At 38.5% G+C, this 23,705-nt stretch overlaps 1 protein-coding gene across 2 annotated transcripts in view; it reads right to left on the bottom strand.

Moving 5' to 3' along the window:
• The window catches only part of CORIN (corin, serine peptidase), a 227,637-nt gene that overhangs the window by 118,902 nt on the left and 85,030 nt on the right, over positions 1-23,705 (bottom strand). The gene's annotated exons all lie outside the window — the stretch shown is intronic.

Below are 23,705 nucleotides of genomic sequence, written 5' to 3'. Positions count from 1 at the left end.
AGAAAACCAAACACCGCATGTTCTCACTCATAGGTGGGAACTGAACAATGAGATCACTTGGACTCGGGAAGGGGAACATCACACACTGGGGCCTATCATGGGGAGGGGGGAGGGGGGAGGGATTGCATTGGGGAGTTATACATGATATAAATGATGAATTGATGGGTGCTGACGAGTTGATGGGTGCAGCACACCAACATGGCACAAATATACATATGTAACAAACCTGCACGTTATGCACATGTACCCTAGGACTTAAAGTATAATAAAAATAAAAAATAAATAAAAATAAATAAATAAATAAAATAAAAAGCAAACAAAACAAAAACAAAAACAAAATCTCTCTCAGTATCCCTAGTTACCAGGATTGCATATAACAAAGCCACATAGACTAAACCTAACCACGGGGTGGGGCGGGGTGGGGGGGGAACAACCTTGCATAAAACTAAATACAAGCACAATTTAATTAACTTGCATTCCAGAGTCATAGCTGCCAATTTGCTAAGTCTAGAGGATTGGTTACACAACAACCAAGCGCTCAGCAGTGAGGGGAGAAAAACTGCTAAAATGTTTCCAGAATCTTCACAGGACTAACATGTTCTTTTATACTGGTAAACAGGAATGGCCCTTGTGAACAATCTATAGCCATTCAATCAAGGGGACAGAATGAGCCAGGGCAATAAGGGGTAAGAAGTTAAAAGAGGTTGAAGTTTCAGGAGAGACTACAGGGACTAGAAATGTACAGAAAATATCTGGCCTTAAGATTAGCCCTGAGTCAAGCAGAGAATGGTCTATTTTATCCCTGAAAAGAGGGAATGCACTGAGCAGATAATGGGAAGTCAAAAACTGTGCTCCTATTCCTATGAACTCTCATTGCTGCAATTTGAGCAGATATGGAGTCTCCTCTAAAAACACTCTATTTATCAACTGAATGTGCTTAACCCCAAGAGGTTTCATAACATGAAGATCTGTCAGTGGTGGAGGGTTTGGGAGGAGGGACTGAACTCAGAATAGAGGTGATGCTTCTGAGAAAAGGTTCATTTTTTTTCCACTTGACAAAAGGATAGGACACATGCAGTTTCGAAGCCATATCACACGATGGCAGCCATACTCAGCATGTAGTCGCTGTGAGGCACATACAGGGAAGAATTCAGCCTGATACCCTCACCAGGTCAGAGGTGTGGAGACCCAGTGGATTTCAGCTAAGAGATATCTTTTCTGAAGGGCATACTTGGCTTGTGTCTGCAACTGAGTAAATCTGAAATATCCCACTTCTACCAATGATTAAGTAAGGTAAGTGAAAGCCCTTCACAGTTGATGTCTACTCCTACTGTTTGCACACATGTCTATTGTTTTTTTTCCCCCCGACTGGTTTATCAGAGTTCCTTTTGTTGCAATTATTTTCTCCCAGTGTTTCATGTATTTGTCTTTTAAATCTATAGCTTTTTCGGCTATATGAAAGTTTTGCAAACATGTGAAGTCTAACATGTCAGTCTTTATGGTTTATGTCTTCATAAACCATGCCTATATTTGTGATAGAACAAAAACTCTATGAAGGCAGTGATTTTTATCTGTTTGGTTTCTTGCTGTGGCTGAAGGACCCAGAAGAGTGACAGGTATACAGCGTGAACTAAATAAACTTCACATTCACCTATAGCCTTTCTAAAGTAGATGGAAAATACTAATGCCAAAATTAAGAGGTACATTCTGGCCATAATACACCAAAAACAGGCCACAAGACAGAGAAACTAGGTCAGATTTCCTAACAGTCAAAACTGATTTTGGCATGGCCATAGGGGAGGAGACAGATTGATCGATCGGTTGATTTTTATTAAAATAATCAAGCTTCCCAAAAGCCATGATCAAAATGTAAAATACATAGCCTGACCTCTCAAAATGCTTTCCAGATTCAAATTTCAGCAAAAGGGAAAGAAATTTAGTAACTGCTTTGAAGCCAGTACCTTTCTTAACACAGACCACAAGAGGGAGACCACATCATAAACTCAAGCACACAGCCCGTAATGTACTTGTGAAAAGTGTCCCCATGTGTAACAGTATTTGAAAACCATCCTATTTCATGTGTTTTCGGTGTTTATTTTAAAATAAAATCATATTTCTTTTAAAAATCATTTTGTATTTTACATACCAACACAAAAATGTGAATCCTCATAAGGCAATGACTACGGAACACTAACATGTTCTTTGTGCATTTGTTTTAGAATTTACTTTTTACATTCTCATAATAAGCAATAACTTCAAAATTCAGTTTTACTCAATCAGTTTTGTTTCAAATGGCTTTTATATATTTTACAACTGTAATTTGTACATAATGTGATTTCTGTGGACGCTGAATGGATTTTTCAGCAGGTGATCTCATTACAAGATAATCTCATTACAATCCCTGTTAGAATTTCTCACCATGGAATCCAGGTTGAAATGAAATTCTTCATAGCTGTAGAAAAGTTCTTCTGAAACTGTTGGTATCATAAGCTCTAAACTGCTCTACTCTATGGACTTTCAAGAAAACTACCAACTTTTCTCAGCAATTATCCTATGAAAATTTTGTGACAGTCATTTCAAGGCTGCTTAAAAGTAGACGGAACAGGAGGTCAAACGCTTCATAAAATGTGGTATAATTCGAAGGAATCCTGGGAGGTCTCACTGCTTAAAATATTTCCCAGTTGAAATTCTTCACTGTGAATCCTACTGGTTTAACTTAAGCCAAAAGTCCTCAATTAAAAGCCAATTCCTAAGGACTCCTCTATCTTGCAACTAACCAAGATTTCCAGAGGTTCTCCGCAAAAGGCACAGTCCTGGACATGGCAAAACTACAAGACCTTAAGAGACGAAGCCATTATCAGTGATTAACACCTCAGCAGATAGCACTTAATATATTCATCTTCTTATTTCTACTTTTTAAAAGACATTAGAGAATTTAGATGAGAAAATAGGAAAGGGTGGCATCTAAAGAATGGGGCCCTGGTGAGAATGGACCTGGGTATATACTGACCCTACAGGACCAGAAGTCAGTGTGGGGTTAGCAGGGGCTAAAGAAGAGGGGAGCAGTAAATTACAAGGGAGTAAGAGTGAAGGGAAGTCTTTTGCCATGCTAAGAACCAGGCATCCATGATTCTTTTAAAGCTAATACTTGTCTGGTGCTTTCTCTTCACAGTATATGGCTTAAAGACTTTACCTTCCTTTTTCCTTAGAACGCATTCAAGAGGTGATAACCTCATTGATCAAAGGATGAAACTAAGGCTCCAGTTACTTTCCCCATGAAATAGCTAATAGGTGGTGGAGCTACCTATCAGAATCTAAGCAGTTTGACTCCAGAGCTCATGCTGTTAATATCAATGCTCAAGAGGGCCGTATTAGTTTCCTATTGCTGCCATAAAAATTTGCCACAAATTGGGTGGCTGAAAACAACAGAAATTTATTCTCTCACAATCCTGGAAGTCAAAAGTCCAACAGGGGTCTCACTGGGATAAAATCAAGGTGTTGGCAAGGCTGTCTTCTAGAGGCGTCCCTCATTTCTTGGCTCATGGACCCCCTTTGTCTTGAAAGCCAGGAACATGGCAGCTGTTTGATCTAAGGGCTGTCATCACAAATCATTCTCTGACTCTCCTCTTCTGCCTGCCTTTTTAAAGATGCTTCTGACTGCACTGAGCCTAATGAGACAACCCAGAATTCCCCTGTTTGGAGGTCAGATGAGGAGCACCCTTATTTCCATCTTCAACTTTAATTTCCATTGCCACATAACCTAATTACAGATCCCAGGATTTAGGACATGGACATCTTTTGGGGGCCATTATTCTCCCTACCACAGATGTCTTAATATCTTATTCATTTTTTATGTGTCTCTGTGTTCCATACCAACAACCACCTGCAAGTGGCTGACTCAAGCACGTGTGCCTTCTCTCCCACCTGCTGACTGCCCTCTTCTTCCCTCCTATTGCCTTTGTCAGAAATGCTGCAGCCTGGAATCTTTGTCTAGTCGAAATCTTTGGCTCTGGTCTTATTTCGCTCATTTCTCCTACAGTGAGGAGCCAGGGTGGCAGGCATCTTGGCTATGAAAGATCAGTGGGAGGAGAACTGCTGTTAGATCCTACTTCTGTAATGAGAATGTTCAAAAGACTAAGGAACAATACTCCAAAATGTAAATAAATCTGACATCAGGCCTTGGTTCAACCAAGTGCTCCCTGTGCTTCTGTAGCTATCAGCTATAAGTGTTTGTGACTTTCCCAGAAAGCAAGAGCTGAGCAAGAAACAGAAGAGGGCAATGGCCTGAGGAGGAGCTTAGCCTTGACTTCCCTCCCTTTCCATTTTTTGTTAACAACCCAAATCCCTTTAAAACCTCAAAAGAGCAATATATTTCAGGACAAAAAATAAGGTAGGAGATGTCATATTGTTCTGCAGCAGCCATAGAAAAGACAGCAAAGAGGCAGTTGCAGAAAGCTGAGCAGATAGATAAATCCCTCAGCCAGGGCTGGCTACATAATTTGCAGTACTTTATTTATTTATTTATTTATTTATCTATTTATTTATTTAGACACAGGGTCTCCCTCTGTTGCCCAGGCTTGAGTGCAGTAGCGCAATCTTGGCTCGCTGCAACCTCGATCTCCCAGGCTCAAGAAATCTTCCTACCTCAGTCCCCAAGTAGCTAGGATGACAGACACCCACCACCACACATGGCTAATTTTTGTATTTTTTGTAAAAACGAGTTTTGCCATGTTGCCCAGGCTAGTCTCAAACTCCTGAGCTCAAGTGATCCACCCATCTCAGCCTCTCAAAGTACTAGAATTACAGGCATGAACCACTGCACCCGGCCAGAAGTGCTTTAAAGATACTAAAATATAAATATGTTTTTCCTTTAAAAATAATAAATAGAATAAATACCAATACATTATTAATGTGACATGACAATTGATTGTGTTTTTTTCTTACTCAATGTTTTGAAAATTTATTTTTTAAGTCATCAAAATTGCACTTTAGCAAAATTATTTTCATTCTGAATAGCTGTAAATGACATTACTAGCTCTACACAAATACAAGGTTGCAAGCAATTTTTGTTAACTTTTAAGTTTGACAAGGATATTTCTTCTTATGCAACTGTTACTGGAGCTGTTAAGAATATTTTAGAAGCTATGACAACATTTGGGATAAATTTTAATAAATTATTTCAAAATACAAATTTTAGTATGTCTAGAGTTCAGCCTCATGGAACAATTTTAATACAAAGACTTAACTCTTCATATGAGTCAGTTTTGTGTAAGTCTGAATTCTAAGTGTAAATTTATACGACATTTTGATGTTTCTTCTGATATTTCCTGAAAATTGTAAAGATCGTACAAAAAATTGAAAGTAGCCTCACAATTTGTATATAATTTTAAGTGCCTGTTTATACATTCTATAACTCTATTTTCAACTTCAAGGGAAATTTTCATTTTATTTTATCTTCCTCATTAATAATTGGTCCATCTGAAGTTCATTTGAATGCAACATTCTTTTCCACTGAGAATGTAAAATGTAACTTCTGTTTCTAAGCTTGTGGATATTCATTTTGCAATGTTTCAGCATTTAAATCCAACGATTACAAAATCTTTAAAGAGCTCTAATAATTCCTTGATAAATGCTTTATTGTAATGTTCATGTGTATGACTTCATTTTGTAATAATTTACTAGTAATGTCTACTTCCTGATGTTGCCAAGCAGTTTCTGTCCCAAGGTTCAGGCTAAAGAGTTAATATTTGTGTAGATGCCACAGAGACAAACTTTGGGGACAAACAGCCAGGCTGGCCTCATAGGGGTCTCAGTGCTGCCCTCCTATAGAGTTCCTCCTTCCCTGCTTGTCCTTGGCTGCTGCTACCACACCTGCTGCTTCTGGTGTTTCCAATCTGTGCCCAGGCACTGGCCCGGCCACCTTGTTGCCCTGTGATTACCAGCTGAAGACTCCATTTCCCAGTCCCGTTTCTAACTAGGTGTGGCAAAAGCATGTACCCATGTTCCACCCACATCTCTCCTGCCACACCCACCAAAGTCCACCCTGCAGGAACCACTCTGTAGACAAAGGAACCATGACTATAATGTGGCAGGGACTGTCAGTTGTCATCAGAATGCACTCCTCATGTTTTTCACAGTAATGGAGTTTAAGAGGCATCCATGTACCCAGCCAAAGACTACATTTCCCAGTCCCCTTTGAGATAGGTGCAGCCATGTTACTAAGGTCTCTCCAACAGAATGGGAGCAAGTCATTCTTCCACTTCACCTCCTTCAAAGAGACATGCTGCCATGTACTTCCTCTCTGTACCATTCCACAAGCTAGAACACAGATACAGGGCTCAGCCAGCTGCGACCACACAGATGAAGACCATAGTCTAGGGACTGGTGAAGCAAGAAATAGATGGAGCCCAAGTCTTTGGATAATTTCATGGGGTAAGCCTGACTTGGCAAACTGATAAGCTCACCTTGGATCTCTTGCTTAACAGAGAAAAAAAAAGTTTTATTTAAGCCACTCTATTTTAGGATCTCTATGGTTATGGCAGCTTAGTATTTGCATAATTTGAATCTGGAGAGAGTTCATTCCCATTGTGGATCTATTCATTAAACAGGTCTGAAAATGAGGTCAAGTCCCTGGTATCAGAGTAAGGTCCCTGGGAAGAAGGTGGGTGGGTTCTTCACATCACAATGAGAACTCTGAAAGCACTTTCCCACAAAGGCATTCATTTACTCATGTTAGCTATAAATGTGACAGACTTCGGCAATCCAGCCCAGCCTAGAGCTGTACCTACAACATTGCTTCTATGAGAAAACAGATTTCATATCTGAAATAACCAATTTGTAAATATAACTTTGAAATGCAACCAATTTATTAGCTGAAATATTCCTGGAATTCTGTACCTACATCATAGAACGGTAGTGAAGATTAATTGAGATAACATGTGAACAATTAAGCATAGCATCTGATACCAAATGAGCTTTCAATTTGATCTTTTTATTATTACGGACATTATTAAATTGGCATATAATATAGTCCTAATTAACATAATATAGTCATAATGTGACATCATATTATCATGATATCATGATAATATGATGTCATATATAATGACATCATTTATTTATTTTTATTTTAAGACAGGATCACGCTCTGTAGTCCAGCCTGGAGTTGAGTGGGACACGCTCTGCTCATTGCAAACTCTGCCTCCCAGGCTCAAGTGATCCTCCTGCCTCAGTTTCTCAAGTAGTTAGGACTACAGGTGTGCATCACCATGCCTAGTTAATTTTTGTGTTTTTGTAGAGACAGAGTTTCCCCATGTTGCCCAGGCTGGTCTTGAACTCCTGGGCTCAAAGAGTTCACTCGCCTTGGCCTCCCAAAGTGCTGTGATTTCAGTTGTGAGCCACTGTGCCCGGCTGACATCATTTATTTTAAGGAAGTATATGGCAACAGGCTTGGGGCAACAATCCTTCCTCCCCTGACTGCCACACAGAGAGGGATGAGAGATAAATTACTTAAATGTTTACAAATCTCTTAGTTTCCACAAGAAGTTTTAGCAAGTCTTTTCAAAACAAACTGCATAAAATATTACCTCAAAAATACATGAGGTGTTAAAATATTACTCAAACTAGTCAATTAGAAGTAATGGGTTAAGGAATCACCAAGGAAAGAAATGCCTGTGCATCAGAAAGAAGAAACCAAGAATTCAGTACATGAGAGAAACATAAAAGGAAGACTGCCAAAAGTGGAGAGTGGGCATGATTCATTCTGGAGGTCACTGTGAGGTTTCCCCCAAAGACAATATAAGAAATAAGTTTTGCTTTTACAGGATTAACTTTATAGTAGATAATACGCACAGATCAGGGTAAGGTGGTTTTTAAAAACTGAGGGGAAAAATGGGCTTCTACTCTGAAAAAAATTAGAAGAATAGAAAGAAAACAATAAAACTTTCTTCAAAGCTATAGGGAATAAAAAAAGATAATGGAAATATCTTAAGACTTAATTAGGTGTGGAGAAAAATCTGCTAAGAGATGAAGCCAAGAAGTCAGACTGTTAATTGCTTATTTATCTCTAGAGCACTGTCATCAGCACGTGAATAATGATTAAGACAATAACAAACAACAGAAAAGTAAGACGAAGTAGTTGAACATCTAGGGAAAGATTTCTTAAATAACTTACACTTGGCAGTATTTCATTCACTCAGCATTTTTGAGGAAGAAAATATTCCATATGCAGGGAAACATTCGAATAACTGAAGCTTATCTACTTAAGAGTTGTAAATTCTTTCATGATTTTATTAAAACTCTGTTAAAGGGAAAACCCGTTCTCTACTTTCTGAAATGTAGTGTGTTAATTGTAACCACTTTCTTAATGCTCCAGGGTACTTTTGGTGAACAGCAAAACCTTCTCGGCTCTGTGTGGAGGCTCCTGGGGTGAATTTGTCCCTGTGCTAACCTGCCTAAGACTTCCTTGCTATTTAGAGTGTGTCGCTCTTCTCCGCGGTATAATCACAGCAGTCTCGATCTCTACTGGTGTCCATATCCCTGCACCAGTAAGTATCCCTCCACATTTCCATCTATTTCCTGTTAATTACAGAGATCTAGGAAACCCAAAAAAGCAAATTTTTAATTTTTTTTTTTTTAATAAAAGTGAATAAGCTATGAAAGAGGGCCTCAGGGAATCTTTTTTTTTTAATGGCACAAATGAATATCTATTTAGATCATAACCACTTTTTTTTTAACTTTTTAATAATTACTTGTATTCTGAGTAATGTGGGTAGCAATCTCTGGAGAAGTGACGTGTGGCCATATATTCAAACAACTGAATTAAAATAGAGGTACCTCATGAAAGGAGACAGTTACTATAGTGGAAAGGACACAGGGTTTTATCAATGGCACTGGGTACAAGCCCCAGCTCTGACTCTTACCAGCTGTCTCTGAGTCTCAACACCTTACTCTTTAAAATGTGAACATACACACCCATGATGCAGAGTTATTTTAAAGATTAAAATAAATACGGTATTGGGCCTGCCTTTATACTTGGCACATACAGAGCTTATGTAGACAAACTTTACTATTGTTTTTATATCTATGAATATGCATGGATATTTGTATGTATGTCTAACATACTCAAAAGTGATTACCACAAACCCAAAATTTAATCTGTAAGAAAAAAAATCTATTTTAAATGATTTTACGTAAAATAGGATTCATTAGATTTCTGGAATTTTATAGCTAGAAGAGACTGGCAATCAATCATACAGTCCTGCTTCCAATCCCAGAAATGAGAAAACCAATGCCGGAGAGTAAACATGACTTGGCCCATGTCATAAAGCTAATTAGAAACTAGAGGTAACTAGAACTACGGTTTCCTAATGTCCAATTCAGAGTTAATCCAGAACAGAGACTGACAAACATTTTCTGTAAAGGGCCAGATAGTAAATTGTTAGACTTTGTGATGCATACAGTTTCTGCTACAACTGTTCAACTCCACCAATGTGGAGCCAAAGCAATCACAGGCATATATGTAAGAGAATGAGTGTGGCTGTGTTTCAACAACATTTTATTTAGAAAAACAGGTCGCAGGCTGTCTTTGGCTCACAGGCTATAGTTTGCTGACCCCTGATCAGAAGAATAAGTTAACAGATTTTTAGCTAGAGGAAACATGATGGACATAATCCCAAATCCACACGTCTTTCTGCTTTCTATTGCCAATGCACTAGAAAAGCTGTGTGACAATGAAAGAACTCAGAAGAATAAGACTTAAATGTTGCTATTATGACTAACATCTTAAAATAGTATTTAGTAAACATCAATCTTGGTCTCAAGATTATTTTATTACTTAGTAATAATTAGGATAATCCAAAAAAGAAGCTCTAAGAAAGCAGGAGGAGACTCAAAGAACTGGAATTCAAAATTATCTTGCCTAAATAATAACAGTGAAGAGAACTAAAATAGTAGTAAACATAAAATGAAGCAACAACTAAAACAGAAAATACTATGGAAACAATAAAAGTGTTGTAACCTAAAGAAATAAGTAAATACTGCCATCAAAATTTACTGATTACAGCTGAAAACATGTCTTATCTATCCAAGTGGTACTTTTACATTAGCACCTATCTCTCCAAGAGATCATCCTTAAATCAGAATCAAAGAGCATGATGTTGGGGCCAGGTGCAGTGGCTCACATCTGTAATCCTAGCACTTTGGTTCACAGAGGCAGGTAGATTGCCTAAGCTCAGGAGTTTAAGACTCACCCTGGGCAATATGGCGAAACCCTGTCTCTACTAAAATACAAAAAATTAGCCGGGTGTGGTGGCAGATGCCTGTAGTCCCAGCTACTCGGGAGGTTGAGGCAGGAGAATTGCTTGAATCCAGGAGACAGAGGTGAGCTAAGCTCGTGCCGCAGCACTCCATCCTGGGTGACAGAGCAAGACTGTCTCAAAAAAAAAAAAAAAAAAAAGGAGCATGATTTTGGAACCAGGAATAATCTACGAGAAATAAGAACACCTCCAAAGATGTACCTTTCTGGTTTGAGTCAGGACCTCCTGATAACACTGGTCCCATGATCATAATCATCATAATATTCTTCAGACACATAAAGATCTCATGGAGGAAGGTGATCAAATGACTTTTCCTTTCCATTGCGGATGAATGTGAAGAAATACCTATGCTGCAATATGAGGCAGAGATAAATTTCTTGTTCCTAAGAAGTATGACATATTGGAACGGGTTGGCAAAGGAATAGTGTTCGATCTTCCTCTAGGGAGGTTTTGAGAGAGTCTAAACTTTGCATCTGTTTTGCATGAGGTTTTCTCCCCAAGAGAAAGGGAAGTAGAAGAATTTTCAACATCTGAATTCTAAGGGAGCTGTTCAAATTGTAATTTTACATACTCAATTGAACTAAATATAGTACTCTATTTTCCCTAACACTTGTATTGCTCCCTAGTAGTAAATTGGTTGTTTACTTTTGAACGTCTACCTTGGAGGCACTAAAGAGTAACAGGATGATCTATAATTGGAATTGGGTTCATTACACTGTACCAACTTGCTCCCAACATATGTTCTGTTTACACAATGACTCATTCAGAGTGTTCAGTGCTTAGTGCAAACAACTATGATCTTCCAATATTTGATTTCTCCTTGGGCTTTCACACACCTCAGCTTTGGTTTCACTGAATGATTTTGGAAGAGAAAAGGGCATAAAATAAAGCTATACTAATGAGCGAGAGATTGAGTGATAACTATGAAAGTTTTGTGTATACAACTTCTGCAACTCAAAGGGCTCTGATGGTGTTAGCAAAAAACCATGTAAACACCTTTGCCCTCTGTCAGGACACAATCAGAGCTGTTTCTTTAATATCACAGTATCATTGTCTGTTTTTAACTTTTCTATTTACAGAGTAAAGAAAATGTTTCACTTAATATTTAAAAGATTATACAATGATCCAATACAATATTAAAGCGCACAGAATAATGTTGTTCAAATATATAATATATATAGATGACTTTTTCTACTTGTATATGTTCACTTAGAATGCAGTTAAAATTTATAGCTAAATCCAGCTATGAGAAAATCTTCATTTCTTCAATATAGATCATAGGCATTTTATTTCTGTGCATCAACTTTTAAAAAGACAGTTTCAATTATCACATAATGTTGACACTTTATAAATATTAGTAAAAGTCAATGAAAATGAAGTCACTTTCATACTGCTAAAATAAAATGTTAACTAAAAAAATACTATTGGAAGACATGTATATACCACATTCATTACAATGGAAAGTAGAGAAATACCTGTTAGTTGTAATTGATGTCACAAACAAAATTTCCACAGAAGGAATACCATGAAAATTAGAACTAAAGCATATTTTTAAAAGTTCAATTGGCAGGATCCAAAAAAAAAATACCTACCCCTTGAACAAAGAAATTATATTTAATTTGTTTAAAGGAAAAGTCACTTTTTATGTTAAAACTCAGAAATCTCAGATTTTTCTCATTTATTTTCCAACGTAACATCTTCCAGGCTTTTTCACAGCAACCACATGGATCTAATAGACAATTCAGGCATGCAAACCACTACACACTCAATTTTACCAGTTGCTAAAAATTGTTTTCTCTCACCCACAGCTTTGACCAGGTCACCCCTGCCCTCACTGTGGCTTCTCTATTGTTCTCCTTATCAAATGCAGACTCCCGGGATCTCAGCTTCAAAGGCCTCCTGTAGTTTTCTCAGCTTTCATTTCCTCTCTAACCAGTCTGTGTTCTTCCAGCCAAGAAATCCTTCATTCAGCCCTTTGATTCACTGTCCCCAATCCTTCATCCATCCTTTTTCTTACACTTCCAACACTGGCTCAGACCACATTCAACAGTGACTTCGCCCCTGAAATGGGATTCAACCTCAACTTATTAGGTTAAATATCCAACTGCTTTTGTTTGCTTCTTTCTATTTTTAAATCTAATGCTATTTGCCCTGTATAAAAGAGATTATGAGATAGGACCAGGACCCCTGCATCAAATTTCTCAAGTATTTTAATCTTTCATGTTCAATCTGTTAGACCTCTAAGGGGCATAGCACAGAATGAAAAAAAGTATCTGCATTACATTTAAAGACAGAGAAAAAGAGAGGCACTGTAGTGTATTTTACGATTGCAGGTTGTAGGAATGTCCATTGATATTGCTTTAGGGACCATGACAGAAGCAGAAGATAGTGGGAATGTTAAGCACTAGATACAAGATGAACAAAGACACACACAACCCCATATCACACCACTGAGGTAACAAGCTGGCAACGAGGGGTGAGAAGGAGGAACAGAGATGGATACAGGAGGGAGGGGAAACTGGGAAGCAAATGGGCACAGTATTCCCAGTAGGAATACAAGTCACTACAGTTCTTCCTGCCAGGCAGAACACAGGCCATCTGACTTTGTGCCAAGTGCTGAAATGGACACACAACATTAGCAGCACAAAGCACTATCTCATTAGACTTAGTTTCCAAAAGTCTGTTTTCTTTCTTCCAATAAACATTAGGATTACCCTACTTATTTTGTTGCTCCCAACACTAATTCCAATGAAACTCCCAGTTACCATGTGAAAGGTTGGATTAATTCAATGACCTCATTTTCTTCATTGCTAAGAATACCTTTATACATTCTCTCATTCGAAAATACATTGAGTATCAAGGTTATCTTCTCAGAGAATATCCTGAAATAACGAGCCCTAGTTTCTTCATCTGTAAAATAAGGATAATAATCATGTAACTATTAGGTAGTATTGAAAATTAAATGAGACAGGGCACATAAACAACTTAGCAGTCATTGGCATCCAGCATGTGTGCAATAAAAGTTAGCTATGATTATTGTCATTGTTATTATTACTATAAGAACCTTGATTTTAGCAGATGACAGTTGTCATTGTAACCTAACATGAACTTTAAACTAGAAAATGTAATTTTTAGACCAAACGATATTTATATGCCTTTTCTATCTTCCTATCGAATACAATGAATCCCACTGTTTTTCAGTTTTCCTGAATTCATGCAACTCACTTCCAATTCTGAAACCAACAGGTTGCTGGCCTGTTTCCTCATCAACACCACAGAGGAAAAACATGAGTGAGGAAGGAAAAGTACTAAAGCAGAAGATATCTATTCCTTAGTCTGTGTTGTAGTTAAAAGGTGAGTCTGTTGAGTCATTACCCACAACTCCTATGGGTCCCAAGGGAGGACAGTTGTCATCAGAACAGTTTTTGCAACCTGCCCTTTTAAATGTTCTGAGATATTTGTTCTCTTTCTTCTTGACTTTTTGCTTTGCACTTCACATGCCCCCTCCATGAGTTCATTCACTCCTTTGATTTTAGCCCAACATACACAAATGACTCCCAAGCTCTTATCTCTGCAGCTCAAGCCTCTCTCCTGAATTTCCGGGACCTACAACCAACTGATATGCCAGGAAATTTACATCTCCGAATGATTCTTTATCATAAACTATTCTTTTCCCTGTGGTCTCTACTTTGGCAAATAGTGTGACAAACATGTTTCATCTTTTCCCAGCCAACCACCTGGTGGTCATCCTTCCTTCTACCTTTGCTCTTCCCAGTGAACCACCAAATTCTCCACATGTGAGTCCTTGAGAACAGGGATTTTGTCTTATTTGCTCCTCAACACCAGTGACTAAAACAATCCCCAGCACATAGCAGGCACTCCGTACATATTTGTTATATAAATGAATAGTGCATAGTTACCACCCCATAACCATCTGCTAAATGAAGGACTGGATGCTTTAAGTTGCATTCTCACGAAACAGGAAGAACATACAAATTATTCTCCTTTACTTAAATGTTTCTAATAATTTCTTCTTATAAATAAGAATATTAAATCATATGACGCAGTTTTGTTTTCTATCAGAACAACAAGACATTATGTGTTTTGTTAGAATGTTCAAATGTTAGTCCTCTGGCTGTTGAGTTTCATAGTTAAACAAGAAGTTTTTCAGTCTTCAGACTTCATAAAAATCTGTAAAATCCCTCTATTCAAGTTATACTTAACAAGGGGTCTCTGAAATGTGCGTTGAGAAAATTGGAAACAGCTTAGTGACTCAAAAGAATAATATTTCATAAAATCCTATGGAGTAAAAAGCCAGATTCCATGGGGCCACTCACTGGGTGTGTTAGGCAATTTCAGAAAACATTTTCAGAAAACTTCTTCAGATATTCTATATGACATATGACAGAAGTAACTTGTCATATGTTGCCCACGACTTTTGAGTGGTTAGCCTCACTTTTCAATTACAACATTTTTATTTGAATTGGTTGTAGTAGAATAGGGTTCTAAAGGAGAGATGTGCATTCTTGCTAGAAAGTATGTGGCCTTGCCTTTTACTTTCTATCAAGTCTGTAGTCAAATCAGCTTGCATTGCTTTGCTTCATAAAAATAGCATAAAATGTGCTACAAATAATACAAATAAATAAAAGGAAAGTACATTCATGCCTGCATCTGTGTTTGACTTGCAAAATAAAAGACTTCATGAAATAAAATTATTTTGAGTCTCTTTTATTTTTATCACTACTTATTCTGTACTGGGCAGATCTGAACACTACATGTTTTCTTCAATTAGAAGTCATCCAACAGGTGGACTTATTTTCAGTGCAAACTCTTAGCCAAGATTAAGCCATATATTTCATACATCTTGTTCAAGATGACTGAGAGCAAACCTCTAAATTTCTTTTTCTCCAGGTCAATATTGGCAGTTCTAAACTAAATAACCACTTTTTTTTGGTACTGTGTTGAGATTTATTCAAACTGCCAACCATGAAAAGAAAAATAGAAACATTCCCAGGAAGAAGAGAGGGGTATATGCAGATAACTATTGGTTATCCATTACAAATTATAAGGTTAGTGAATAGTATTTGCTTTTATATACAATCATGTGCTATTTTTATAAACATCTACATAGAACTATCCCTACACATCTACTCTTTGTATGAGATGAACTCATCCCTTCTTTCGTGGACTGAATGCTATAGGTCTACCTTTAATTTATGCTATTAAGTGCCTACAAGAGATGATTTTTAAATAAGTAGTTTTGCATACAGAACCAAGATTTGATTCCAACTTTGAATGCTATTAAGTTAAATGTACACAGAAATCCTTTTTTCTCCTTTTAAGATGTGTACACTATGTTTATGACAGTGAAGTCCTAGGTCTTTGAAACACTAACAGGCCCAGATTCAAAGGGGTTCAGATCACAGCTCAGTCAAGTTCCACCTCTACAATCTTGAGCAAATCACTTAATCTCCCTATCAGTTCTGTCATCTACAAAATGGGAAGTGCCTTAGTTCATTCAGGCTGCTAGAACAGAATACCACAGACTGGGTGGCTTAAACAAGAAACATTTATTTTTCACAGTTCTGGAAGATGGAAGTCCAGGATCAGGGTGCACAGTGGCATTCTTAGTGAGGGCTGTCTTCCTGGTTTAGTCCTCACGTGGCCTTCCTTGATGCATGTACAGACAGAGAGAGAGAGAGCACACAAGAGCGACTCTATCTCTTACTCTTCTTCTAGGAGCACGTCTAATCCCATCATGGGGGCTCCACCCCCGTAACCTCACCTTTTGTTCTTTTTGTTTTTTTATTTTTTGAGATGGAGTCTTGCTCTGTCACCCAGGCTGGAGTGTGATGGTGTGATCTCAGCTCACTGCAACCTCCACCTCCTCGGTTCAAGTGATTCTCCTGCCTCAGATGCTCGAGTAGCTGGGATTACAGGTATGTGCCATCACACCAGTTAATTTTTGTATTTTTAGGAGAGATGGGGTTTTGCCATGTTGGCCAGGCTGGTCTCGAACTCCTGACCTCAGGTGATCTGCCCGCCTCAGCCTCCCAAAGTGCTGGAATTACAGGCGTGAGCCACGGCACCCAGCCCATCACCTCAACTAAACCTAATTATCTCCCAAAGTCTCCACCTTCTAATACCATCCTCTTGGGGTTAGGGTTTCAGCATGTAAATCTGTGGGTGGGGGATGTAAATACGCAGTTCATCACAGGAAGAAATAACCATAATCCTCACAGTGCTGCTGGGAAGAGTAAATAAGACCATGTATCTAAAGTGCTTAGCACAGCACTTAGTACATAATAAATGCTCAGCAAGTTACATACTATTATGATAACACTGTTATTATTAAACACTATTAGGAAAACACCACTACTTGAATTGCAAAGTCTGGCCATCATTTCTTCAGTTCGTTTGTTTTATTCTGTTACTACCTTAACCATATTCACCAGAGTGCAGCATGGCTTAAAATTAATTGATTTTTTTATTCTACAAATCTTTAATCCAAACACCATTTCCATAGACCCCACCAGCCTCTAACACTTAGCTATTCCATCTTCATAATTTCAGCATTTTTCTGAGCTTAGCATTCATCACACACACTGATGCAATCACTTGTATATGTGCACATGTATTCCCATCACTCACGTTCCATTTTCATCCAATGTTTGCCTGTTTTCAGAGATTGATTATCACTAGATAAGTGGAACCAAGATAATAGCCAGGTCTGCTTGATCCTACAATGGCCATCTTCTAACTGTGGAATGTGTTTCCTTAGAGGTACACAAGGGCTTTCCAAGGGTATATTACAGGCAGAGATAGTTTTAAAGGAATCAATTTCCACATCCTTAAATTCCCTCTTTTCTATAATTGCCTATCTGAGGGCACATGCAGGGTAACGTCATTAAGTATTTCCTTTCTTACCACCCTTTTCACAATGTTCCTTTTTTCCAGCTGACAAAAGAAAGGCACTTTTTAAACATTTCAAACCTGCTATGGCACATGCTCCTGGGTGTAAAACATCTGGAGTTCCAAATACATAGACAATTTAAAATATTTTCCATTTTGCTATCCTGCCTCCTCATTCTCCAAATGTTGTCAGAGAAGATATTGTTTCTGAAGGAAAATATTTGAAGGACAAAGTTAAAAGAGCACAAATAAACCCCAAAAGTAGAGGACCGGAGGCTCATTTCAGGCAACACACTTATTTTATTCTGTCTGTCCGTCTGTCTACCAAAATACACATCTTAAAATTTGAAGTGAAAAGTGGGATTCTAAGCTTCTAGGTCCAGTTAAAATGGTATAAAAATGTCCCACCTTACCTCCCGCTGTGATTGTAACTAAAAGTTGTGGACAGAATACACAAAGCAATTGTCTGTGGTATCCAAACAGTAAAGACCAGTAAGTGGACTAAGAAGGGAAATAAGAACTTTAAAAAAGAGTAATAAGGAGGTGAGCATTCTGGTGTTTTTCCTTTTCTACTCATATTTCCCAATACAGAATGAATGCAACAAAATCACGGAACTGTGCAGCAGGCTTGACCAAGAGAAATTCTCTCCTTGGTCAGAGGAATAAGCAGGAGGGGCCCCACAAAACCAAAGGAGGGGGAGTCCCCTGAGACATCTCCTCTCCTGACCATACCTTGGAGGGGGCCCTAGAAGCTGTGCTCATGGAAGCTGTACTCATGCAACAGTGGCAGCAGCAGCCAAAGTTGCCTATTTGCCCCAGAGTTGGCTACAACAGCGCAAAAGGTTAAAACTACAACTTTCTCAACAGAGGACCAGGGCACAGGGTCCCTGGAAGTCAGAGAGTTTCAGGGAGATCACAGAGAAGAGGGAGCTGGAAATGAAAGATCACACAGAGCTATGTATAAAGTCCTGGGTTTATCTCTCAGGTCTCCATGCATGAAAATGATCTGAAACAGAATACCAAAAGCTTTGAGAAGTAAGCAACAAAGTAATCCATGGCCCAAGTATCAGACTGATCCCTGGGAAATACACTCATGGGGAGGATCCAAAGAGCACTACAAAGGCTTTGAAAACTGAACGGACATTGGAAACAAAGCCCTTAGAAGGCATAATGTGACTTGTGACCGGAACTTAACTGGGTCAACTGACTATGAAAAGAAACAAACACACAAACAAAATTAGCATTTTCCAGAGAATTCTAACAGGACCCAGAATATCATAATATTTTCAAAATGCCCAGGATATAAGTTAAAATTAATTAACATACAAAGAAGCAGGGCATTCTCAGCAACCACTAAGTGAAAAGATAATTAATAGGCACCACTCCTGAAGTGACCTAGATGTTGAAATTATTTGACAAAGACTTACTTTAAAGCAGCTGTAATAACCATACTCCATGAAGTAAGTGTCAACGAATTTGAAGTGAATGAAGGATAGAAGTTCTCAGTAAATAAATAGCAACTATAAGAAAGAATCAAACGGAAGCTCAGAACTGAAAAATAAAATAACTAAAATATTTTTAAAAGACACTAAAATTGCAGAGTGAAGATGACAAGACAGAGTAAGTGAACTTATAGCTAAATTAAATGATATTATCTAATATGAACAAAAGAGAAAAAAGTTTTCAAAAAAATGAACATAACTTCAGGTACCTGTTGTATATTATCAAAAGGTCCAACATTGATGTCATTAAAAATCTAAGAAGGAAAGGAAGGAGAATGAGATTTGTACAGAAGAAAAATTTGAAAATTTAGTGGGTAAAGTTTTCTAAATCAAATGAAAGATATAAATTTAGACACAAGAATCTAAATCTTTGGAATTTTTTTGGAACTCAAGAATCTCAGCAGAACCCAGATAAGATAAACTAAGAAAAGAAAATCAAAATAATTACTGAGTGGAATGTATTCAGGAATGCAAGGCTAATTTAACAGTCAAAATGTAATTAATGTAATCTCTACATTAACAAACTAAACAAAAACTACATGATCATGCCAACTCATACAGAAAAGCACTTGATAAAATTCAACATCTTTCATAACAAAAACTCCTAGGAAATGAGATTTAGTTTATGGGATTACCTGATTAGATCTACTGAGGATATTCTACCTTTCTTAAAGTCAGCTGTGCCAAATAACATAATCTAATTATAGGAGTGACTACAACATGATATTCAGTTCATCCCCACATTCATAAGTGAGGGGATTATACAGGGTGAGTGCACAAGGGAACTGGAACCCTGGGAACCATCTTAAAACCATGTTTACCATAACAAGCAATGAACAATGGGAACTCAATGTTTTAAAATCAGTACCTTTTACAATAGTTCTCAAAGTATCTAACAAAATATGTGCAAGACCTATATGAGCAAATTATAAATGCCAACAAAAGAAACAAGAAAGACCTAAATAAATGATAAACCAAGTTCATGGCTTGAAAGACTTAATATGTTTAAGATGCCAAGTCTCCCTAAATTGATCCACAGCTTTAATACAAATCCAATCAAGACCTTTGGAACATTTTTTTTTATAAACATAGACAAGCTAATTCTAACACTTATATAGAAAGGCAAAGAACTACAACTGAAAAATAAATTTGGAGACATAACACAGTGGAAAAACTCATACTAATAGATGTTAAGACTTAATATCAAGCCATACTAATCAAAACAATGTGGTTTGGTTAAGGAATAGGCATATAAATTAATGAAACAGAATAAACAGTCCAGATATAGACCCATGAGAACAAGGTCAATCAATTTTTGATGGAGGTGCAAAAGCAGTTTAATAGGGGAAATATAGGCCTTTCAACAAATGTGTCTGGAAAAAATGGACATCCATTTGGAAAAGGAAAAAAATACCACTTGACCTACACCTTATACCTTAGGCAAAAAGTAACTCAATGTAGGTCATATAAAATGAAAACTGAAAAAGTCTTGGGAGAAATTATGAAGGAAAATCTTTATGCAATTGAGATAGGCAAATAGTTCTTGTATGATACAAAAGTATGTTGCATTAAAAAAATAATAAAAACATTTCTTCTGTGAAAGACACTGTGAAGAGAATGAAAAGACAAGGTACAGAGAGTGGGAAAATATTTCCAAATCATATATTGAACAAAAGACTTGTGCCCAGAATATATAAAGAACTCTCAAAACTCAACAGTAAGAAATCAAACAACCCCCCACTCCCACCATAAAATGAGCAAAAGATATGAACAGTGGGTGGCCCAGAGTTTAGAGTTCAAACTCTAGGATGTCTGAATTACTAGACAACTGCCACATCACTGTTGCTCAATTTCAAAAAAACTGATTGAGCTTAAAGAATAATGTTCATCTAAAAGACATAGATAGTATCCTTTGCAGAATTTTGGGACACAAATATGAAACTTAGAACTAAGCTAATATTTCTGCTATGTGGAAAAAAAAAAAACAGCATTTTTTTTTTCGTTTACCTGGTTCTGTAAAGATCTATCAGCTATGATTAAACTGGCCATGATGGGGCATATAAAGCTGAATACAGAATTAAAATAGATGATGTTTTGAATTGCAAATGAGCAGCATTCTTGTTAATCAGAACTGATTATTGAACAAAATAGGCTCAAGGATGTGCACTTATGATCATATATGTTAAATAATATCAGATTTTTGACTTGTTGCTAAAAATTTCCATATTTTACTGTAATCTGTAAGACCACAATCTGATTGTGATCCTGAAATGTGATTCCAATTTCTGATTCAGAGGCATAATACTGACAAAATGCAGATGGCCTTGGTCTCCAGCCACTGAACAAAATAATATTCTGTACGAAGCCCAAGGATCAACCTATGATCTTGAATTTCTGAGCTATCAATCTGTAAGCCAAGCAGCTAGCTTGGCAAGAGAATGAGAAGAATGAATGCAGACGAGGAAAGAAAACCTCTGTATTTCTGTTTTAGGAATCACTGTGCCACTTCAAGCAAAGCAATGTTTGGCAGAGAACAGAAACCTAATCTCAAATGATCTATAAACAAGAATTACTGAGCCCAAAGAGAACAGGTAGTATTTAGGCTTAACAAGAAATCTATTTTATCTGGCACTGCTTCTTTATCCTGGGTATGTGGCATAGCAAAGTCAAAACAAGCCTGTAATTCTCCCAGAAAAACAGTGGAAATCCACAGGATGAGCATTTCTCGTGGTCACAGATCAAAAGAAGTTGTTAGGGACTTAAAAGGATTTTTAAAGCTTCAAGCTTCAAGTTACAGCAAAATGAAATGTTAAGTACCAGACAAGTTGATCATGAAGTTTCTTCATAAGAATTTTGGCATATCCTTAGCTCTATCACTACCCAAATAACAACAATAATGACAGCTGTTCCTTACATAGCTTCTCTTCTTCATCTCATTTTTGACCACTCTCCCTAACATGTTCTATGTAACAGCCCTACAGACAGGGGCTGGCAGCTGATTAAAAGAACCCAGGGGAGATATCTGGGGCAAGAACGTTGCAGGCAGATGGAACAGAGTAGCTACGGCCTAGAGAGTAAAAACAAAAACATTAGGAGAAAAGTCAGAGAGGCATTCAGGGCCAGGTAACGTAGGGTGGGATGTCTATGTTGCACAACTCCAGGAGGCACAAATGATACAAACAGGAGGCAGAAACATTGGGTAGAAGAGGGCAACAACAAAGCTTTCCCCAACAAACGCCCCACCGTTAAGCTTGAAGACCCACAGCTCTAAGTAAGGACAGGCATTTCTGTTTTCACACCCAAAAAGTTGCCTTTTGGCCCACCACACCCCTCATCCTGCCCCCATACAAACCCAAGACCTTAGCGCGTGCGCGGGCGCCCACACACACACACACACACACGAAGCGGCTGAACTTCGGAACCAGCAGACCAGCGAAGAGGGAACGACTTGGCAGAGAAAGAGAGAAGAGGGACGTTCAGCTGCAGAGGGGAGTTCAGCATAGAAGAGTCTGGCCGCTGGGTGCTCCGGCTCCAGGGAAAGACTACCTTCCCACTCCATTCTCCTGCTTCCGGCTCCCCATCCACCTCACTGAGAGCCACCTCCACCACTCAATAAAACCTTGCACTCATCCTTGGAGCTCACATGTGATCTAATTCTTCCAGTACACTGGGCAAGAACTTGGGGTACAGAAGGCTGTCACACTGGTTCCCTCCCCTTAAGATAAGGCAGAGGGTCCATTGAGTTGATTAACACACAAGCCGTCTACAGAAGGCAAATTTAAAAGAACTTGCAGGCTGGGCGCGGCTCACGCCTGTAATCCCAGCCCTTTGGGAGGCTGAGGCGGGTGGATCACAAGGTCAGGAGTTCGAGACCAGCCTGGCCAATATGGTGAAACCCCATCTGTACTAAAAATACAAAAATTAGCCGGGCATGGTGGCACATGCCTATAGTCCCAGCTACTCGGGAGGCTGAGGCAGGAGAATTGCATGAACCTGGGAAGGCAGAGGTTGCAGTGAGCTGAGATTGCTCCACTGCACTCCAGTCTGGGCGACAGAGTGAGACTCTATCTTAAAAAAAAAAAAAAAAAAAGCTTGCCCACTTGGGCTTTAGGAGCCACAGACACCCACCCCGAGACACTGCCGTGGGGCTGGAGCCCAAAAGGACTCTTGCAGGCCTCTGCACCTGCCTGTCTGCATGCTCCCACTAGGGGTTTGAGCTGCAGGGTGACCACACATGAGACACCCCTGTTGCATGTCCTGAGAGGGGAGTCAGGGAACTCTCCCGTTTTACTATTCACATTGACTTCTATATGACGGGCATTCTCCTGCAGTTGTGCAATGCAGCAATACTGATGAAGGCCTGACAGTTGTAAAGACCAAGGGCTTTTATACTGAGTGAGAGGGAAAGCCTTAGGAAACTTAGAGAGAATAGATGTGAAAGTTTAAAAGATCCCTTTCTCTTCTGTGTGCATAGGGAAGCATCAAGGAAGAGGCAGTAATAGCCCAAAGGGGCAGAGGGAGGCAGCAAAGAAGCCAATAATGAGGGTGGAAGGATAATCCAGGCACAAATCCAAGTGAGCTGGGCCCAGTGGTTGTGGAGATAGTGAGCACTGGTTGGATCACACATATATTTTGACAGTTGAACCACTAAGATATGGTATGAAAGAGAAAAAGAAGAGTCAAGGATGACCCCAAGTTTTTAACTAGAACAACTGGAAGAACTATATTGTTATTGACTAAGGTGGGAAAAACTGGGAGAAGAGAAAGTGCATGGACAATATCAGACTGATTTTGTACCTGTTTCGTTTGACATGCCTTTTAGAAACTCAAATAGCCGGGCGCGGTGGCTCAAGCCTGTAATCCCAGCACTTTGGGAGGCCGAGACGGGCGGATCACGAGGTCAGGAGATCGAGACCATCCTGGCTAATACGGTGAAACCCTGTCTCTACTTAAAAATACAAAAAACTAGCCGGGC

The sequence above is a fragment of the Rhinopithecus bieti genome, unplaced genomic scaffold, assembly GCF_001698545.2.
Source record: "Rhinopithecus bieti isolate Rb0 unplaced genomic scaffold, ASM169854v2 scaffold_7167, whole genome shotgun sequence".
NCBI classification, from domain to species: domain Eukaryota; kingdom Metazoa; phylum Chordata; class Mammalia; order Primates; family Cercopithecidae; genus Rhinopithecus; species Rhinopithecus bieti.
This window is presented reverse-complemented; position numbering and strand designations above follow the sequence as displayed.